The following is a 7,454-nucleotide window of genomic DNA, read 5'->3' on the forward strand; positions in this document are numbered from 1 at the left end:
GAAAAATGAAAACCTGAAAACATCTGGAAATACATGATTTTCAGGGCAAGAGAAGAACGTGTTGCTGTTTGATTGACAGGACCTCCAACCTTTCTTGAAAACTTAAGACTTCATGACATGCTTGGAAATTTCCCGTGTCAGGCACAGGGCCCCGGGAGAGTGAAACGTTGTGTATTATTTATTTTTGTACACTTTGCTTTAGGATATTTCCTCACATAGAGTTTTACAGAGAGCAGAAATGTAATAACATTGGGTCCCTCCCATAATAATTATCGTAATTATTATAATAATCATTGACATATATTGAGTTATTCCAAAGTGTCTGACACTGGGTTTGAAGCTTTACATTCATCATTTTATTTAATATTCACAACTCTATGAAGTACATGCTACTGTAATCCTCGTTGTTTCCTGGAAAACAGTGAGATACAGAGAGGTCAAATAATCTGCCCAAATTAAACACCTGGTTAGTGGAAAACAGCCAGTCTCCAAACTCGGGTGTTTCACCACTAGATTACCCTGGGCCATCCATTTTAGAATTCTTCCTCTGACAAGAAGGTGCTTTGTGATGTCTTGGGGGAGTTATTTGAATGGGATTTGCACTTTTAACAAGCAAGGTTCACCCTCCTTCCTCATAGGTCCTTTCTCTCTAGATAGAATAAGCTACTAGACAACAACTGTGCTAGCTCATGCGGACCCTAGTATATGCATCTAGGGCCCATATGTATTAAAGCCAGTGGGAAATGTAAAGCTCATTTATTCCGACTCTGTTCTTATATAAATGGTCACACAAAAGGTTTATAATGGCAAACAGCTGACTTGAGGTCAGAGATCTGGATTAATATTCAGACAAACCTTCTGACTGCCATTCCAGAACTTTACAGGGCTAAAATAGTAAAATGTGTCCCCAGAAGAGTTTGCCTGTACTTTCCCCACTCAGCTTAAAAACCAACCAATAAACCAGATAATAAGCAGGAAAGTTGATTGTTTCAAAACATTCCTTTTACTTCCAGGCCTTCCCTGAAACCAGGTTTTTTCCCTAATCTTATTGTTTCCCTTGCATTCCTCCCCAGTGCTGACTGCTAACCAGAGGGTTTGAACTGAGAGTGACCAATGGATGTGGGCATTATCCCCACTCTTCCCCATACTCTAAGGGAGATCTCAAGAGACTTCCTTGACACTCCAAGTCCTGGTCTCATCCCAGGTGGCCTTGACAATATCCACACAGAAGACCCATCCTGCACAGCCTGGTCTCACCCTCACCACACTGTCCTTTAACTTCTTAGTGCTTTAACCAATCACTTGGCATCACTGGGTATGACTGGATTTCTGAGGGGTCAAGTTCAATATCCCATTGTGTCTTGAATCTCCTAACAGTGGCTGGGTCCCACGCATCTGCTATTTGGCTGCATTGAGGTGCCTAGTGCCTCAAGCCTTTCCTTTCTTCTTTACTTCTTCCTTCATCCAGCCAGATGTCAGGGCATATCAATTTAGAACTGACCACCTCTTCAACCCTTTGCCCTCCAAATACCACACCTGCACTAGTCTTAGGTTTGAGGTCCTCTGAACATCTGATCTCTCCAGTCTCACAATAACCACTGTGAGAGACAGGAGTAGCACTCCACATATTGGTGCTTCTAAGAGTTAGAATTTCCAGGCTCAGCTGGTCCCTCAGTCCAGTCAGTAATGCTTCACGTGCCCCAGGTTGTCTTCTCTAAATCTCCACTCATTCATATTCCATTTCTACATCATTCCCCTCAAATAGCAGCCCTATTCACTTGAACTCATCTCAAATACATCCTCTCTTCTGCTTTATACTGGTTTACTTTCCTCTTTTCTAGTTTCTTTAGGTAGGAACTTAGATTATTGATTTTCTCTTTTCTGGTGTAAGCTTTCAGTACTTTGCGGTGTACCACAAGTTTGATATGTTGTATTTTCACTCTGTTTAGCATATTTTTTTTTATTTTCCCTTGAGACTTTCTCATTGACCCACAGGTTATTTAGATGGTTAGTTTCATTTTCAAGTGTTTTGAAAATTTTCTGTTATCTTTCTGCTATCGATTCATAGTACTGTTTGGCTCACCTGATGTAGGTGGGACTTCCATTTGATCTAGAGGAAGGATGAGCCTTCCTGGCCCACATTCTATTGCTAAAATGAAGCTGGTGTTCAGGAAATGGCAGGCCGGGGTCACCTTTTTCTGTTGGATGAGAGGTCATAAGACGTCCTCATACTGTGCTGTTTCTCCAGTCCTGGGATCCCAAACCAGTACACCTTCCTCTGTCATCTTTCAGAATTCTCTTTTGGTTTGCTCTGAAGTTATTTCCAGGCTTTATAGTAGGTATTTCCAGGCTTTATAGTAAGTTGTATTTAGTAGGGAGGAGCCTGGGGGAAAAAGGCCCATATGATCTCGTCCTCAGCATTAGTCTACTGGATATATTAAAAAAAAACCTTATTTAGATATAATTTCCATATCATACAACCTATAAAGTGTATAATTCAATATTTTTAGTATATTCAGAGTTGTGCAACTGTTGCCATAATCTAATTGAATCCTATTTTCACTACTCCAAAAAGTAACCACATACCAATTAACAATCAATCTCTATCTCCCCCTTGCCCAAGCCTAGGCAACCACTAAACTACTTTCTATCTCTGCAGACTTCTCTGTTCTGGGTATTTCATGTAAATGGAATCATACAATATGTGATATGTTGTGATTGGCTTCTTTCATGTAGCATATCATTTTCAAGCTTCATCCATATAAGAGCATGCATCAGTACTTAATTCCTTTTCAATACCAAATAATATTTTATCATATGGATGTACCATATTTACTTTGCACGTACCTACTAAACAATGATGTTGAGCATTTTTCATACACCTCCTTCCCCATCCTTTGGTCACGTATCTGTCCAAATATTCTGCCTACTTTTAACTGGTATTTTTGATTGAGAGTTGAAAGTTCTTTATACATTCTGGATTTTTTTTTTCCCAGTCTGTGATTTGTCTTTCATTCTCTTAACAGAATCTTTTCAAGAGCAGAAGCTTTTGATTTTAAGAAAGTTCAGATTATCATGTTAAAACATTTTAGGATCTTACTTTTGGTGTCATTGGTAAAAATTCTTGCCTATTCCCAAATCACTAAGCATTTCTCACAAAGTCTACACTGCAGCGAGGAGATGAAGAGCCTAGGGTTCAAAATTTAAGGAGGATCTCACTTGCAAAGTTGTGCAAGTCCCCGAGAGTGAGGAGATCCTTCAATTTTGCACACTAGGTCCCCCTCTCACTTCATTTTACTGTTTTCTGTTATGTTTATTCCAAGAAGTTTTATAATCTTATTTATCTAGTCATCAGCTGAAGGTGAAATGGATTGTTTCCCCTTTTTCTTATCATAAATAATGCTGCTATGAAATTTATGTTCAAGTTTTTGTGTGAAGATATGTTTTCATTTCTCTTAGGTATATATCTATGAATGGAATTTTTGGGTCATATGGCAATTCTATTTTTAACATTTTTGAGAAACTGTCAAACATTTTTTTTTAAGTGAGTGCACCATTTTACATTCCTACCAGTGATGCGTGAGATTTTCAATTTCTTTATGTCCTTGCCAGCCACTTTTATTATGTCTTTTTGATTACGGCCCTCCTAGTGGTGTGAATTGTTTCTCATTGAGGTTTTGATTTACATTTCTCTGAAGTCTAGTAATGTGAATCAATGCAATACAAATATAAAAATTATATTTTTAGTTTTACTTTTTCTGCCTACAATTTATTTTGAGTTGATTTTGTATATAGTGTGAGGTATGGATTGAACTTCAATTTTTTTTCTTCCACAATATCCACTTTATTGAAAAGACTATAATTTCTCCATTTAATTGTCTTTACAACTTGGTCAAAAATCGATTGATCATTCATTTTTTGTATATTTCTGCATTTTTCTCTGATGGCTCTATTTGTTTACTTTTATGTCAGTACCCTCTCTCTTGATTGCTGTAGATTTATAATAAATCTTTAAATTTAGGAACGTAAGCTGCTAATTTTTCCCCATCTTTATTAAAGATATAATATTATGTAGACTTAAGGTACGCAATGTGATAATTTTATATATATATATATATATATATAGTATGCAAAGTGTTTACTGAAAAAAATTAGTTAACATATACTTTACCTCAAACACCTGGTGGTGGGGGGTGATGAGAACATTAAAGCACTACTCTCATAGTAGTGTTCAAGTATACAATACAGTATTATAAACTGTAGTCATCATACTATACATTACATCCCTGGAACTTAGTCATTTTATAATTGAGAGTTTGTACCCTTTGACCAATAACTCCTTATTCCCACCTCTCAGCCCTGGCAACCACAGTTCTACTCTTTGTTTCTATGAGTTTGATGTTTTTAGATTCTACATATAGGTGAGATCATACAGTATTTGTCTTTCTCTGTCTGACTTCTGACTTATTTCACATAATGCCCTCAAGTTACACCTGTGTTGTTGTAAATGGCAGAATTTGCTTTTTTAATAGATTTCTATTTCTGTCTTTTATATATAATATGTATTATAGATATTATACATGTACTATATATTATATTATATATTGTGTATATATTATAGATTATATGCATTTTATATTATATATGTATCATATATATATTTTTAGTTTTCATAGTCTTGTCTTTCTGTCAGACTTATTTGTAAGCATTTCATATTTAGAATATTTACCTCCCCACCAGAAGAAGACTTATACACATTTGCTGTCACTCGCCATCCATCTTTACCCCTCAGTCTTAAGCAATTACTAACCTAACTTTGGTCTCTATAAATTTACCTATTGCAAACATTTTCTATAAAGGGAGCTTCACCATATGTGTCCCTGTGTGATTGCATTCTTTTACATCACATAATGTTTTCAAGGTCGACCCATGTTGGATTATACATAAATACTAGATTCATTTTTTATTGACAATAAATATTCTATAGCACGGACATACCACACTTTACTTATCCCTTCATTAGCTTATAGGCATTTGGGTTGTTTCCACTTTTGGCTGCTATGAATAATGCTACAATGGACATTTTAGTTCAGATTTTTGTGTGGACATATGTTTTTATTTCTCTAGGGTAGACACATGGGAGAGGAATTTGGGGGTCAAATAGGAACTCTGTGTTTAATATTTGATGAAATATCACACTGTTTTCCAAAGTGGCTGCATCATTTTTCCATACCATCAGTGATGTATAAGGGTTCCAATTTCTTCATATCTTTTCCAAATGTTATTACTTTTTGTCTTTTTTAATTACAACCACCCAGGAAGGTATGGAATGACATTTCATTGTGCTTTTGACTTACATTTCCTTATGTATCATGATACTGAGCATCTTTTCATATTTTTATTTGCCCTTTATGTATATTCTTTAAAGAAATGGTCTATTTAAAGTCTTCCTGTTTTTTTTAAGTTTATTTATTTATTTTGAGAGAGACAGAGAGACAGAGAGAGAGAGAATGCATGAGCTGGGGAGAGGAAGAGAGAGAGGAAGAGAGAGAATCCCAAGCAGGTTCTTTGCTGTCAGCTCAGAGCCTGATACAGGGCTCAATCTCACAAATCACGAGCTCATGATATCTTTGTTTCAAGTTTTTATTTAAATTCTAGCTAGTCAATATGCAGTGCAATATTAGTTTCAGGAGTAGAATTCAGTGATTCCTCACTTACATACAACACTCAGTGTTCATCACAAGTGCCTTCCTTACTACCCATCACTCATTTAGCCCATCCCCCCCACCTTCCCTCCAGAAACCCTCAGTTTGTTTTCTATAGCTAAGAGCCTATTTTATGACTTGCCTCTCTTTTCTCCTTTCCCCATGTTCATCTCTTTTGTTTCTTAAATTCCACATATGAATGAAATTATATAGTATTTGTCTTTCTCTGACTTATTTCGCTTAGCACAGTGCACTCTAGCTCCATCCACGTCATTGCAAATGGCAAGATTTCATTCAAATGGTGCTGAGAAAACATGCAGAAGAATGAAACTAGACCACTTGCTTACACCATACACAAAAATAAAGTCAAAACAGATGAAAGACCTAATTGTGAGACAAGAAACCATAAAAATCTTAGAGAACACAAGCAACAACCTCTTTGACTTCAGACATAGCAACTTCTTGCTAGGCACATCTCCAGAAGCAAGAGAAACAAAAACAAAAATGAGCTATTGGGACTTCATCAAGACAAAAAGCTGCACAGAGAAGGAAATAATCAACAAAACTAAAAGGTAACCTCCCGAATGGGAAAAGATATTTGCAAATGAGATATCTGATAAAGGGTTAGTATTCAAAATCTATAAAGAACTTATCAAACTCAACACCTCCCAAAAACCATATAATCCAGTTAAGAAATGGGCAGAAGACATGAATAGGCATTTTCCCCAAGAACACATACAGATGGCTAACAGCACATGAGAAGATGCTCAACATCATCGATCATCAGGGAAATACAAATCAAAACTTCAATGAGATATCACTTCACACCTGTCAGAATGGCTAAAATGAACAAATCAGGAGACTATAGATGCTGGAGAGGATGTGGAGAAAGGGGAATCCTCTTGCATTGTTGGTGGGAATGCAAACTGGTGCAGCCACTCTGGAGAACAGTATGAAGGTTTCTCAAAGAGTTAAAGTAGAACTACCTTATGACCCAGCAGTTGCACTACTTGGTATTTACCCAAAGGATACAAAAGTACTGATTCGAAGGGGCACATGCTCCCTGATGTTTATAGCAGCATTATCAACAATAGCCAAATTATGGAAAGAGCCCAAATGTCCATCGACTGGTGAATGGATAAAGAAGATGTGGCGTATATACACAATGGAGTATTTTTATATTATTTTATTTCCTTTTTTATTCTTGAGATATATGTATTCTTTATCAATACTAGATGTAAGTATCTTATCAAAAGTATAATTTTCAAGTGTTTTTTACAACCTGTGGGTTATTTTTTCACTTCTATTATAATATACTTTATACTACAAAACTTTTTAATTTTGATTAAGTTCATTTTATCTGTTTTATCTTTTGTCACTTGCACTTTATTTTCATATTAAAGAAACTACTACTAGTTAATGTGGAAAAAAGAGCACTGAGTAATGTATAGTATTGTTGAATCACTGTATTGTACACCTGAAACTAATATAATACTGTTTGTTAACTATATTGTAATTAAAATTTAAAAACCTTAATTAAAAAAAGCAGCAGAAAGAAAAGAAACCACCTATTAACACCAAAATCACAAAAATGTACTCCTAAATTTTCTTCTAGTAGTTTCATAGTTTCAACTTATGTTTATGTATGTGATCTATTTGAGTTAATTTGTGTGTGTGGTGTGAGATAGTGGTCTAATTTCATTGTTTTGTCCATAGATATTCAGTTGTTCCAGTAGCATTTGTTGATGA

The sequence above is a fragment of the Prionailurus viverrinus genome, chromosome X (genome assembly GCF_022837055.1).
Source record: "Prionailurus viverrinus isolate Anna chromosome X, UM_Priviv_1.0, whole genome shotgun sequence".
NCBI classification, from domain to species: Eukaryota; Metazoa; Chordata; class Mammalia; order Carnivora; family Felidae; genus Prionailurus; species Prionailurus viverrinus.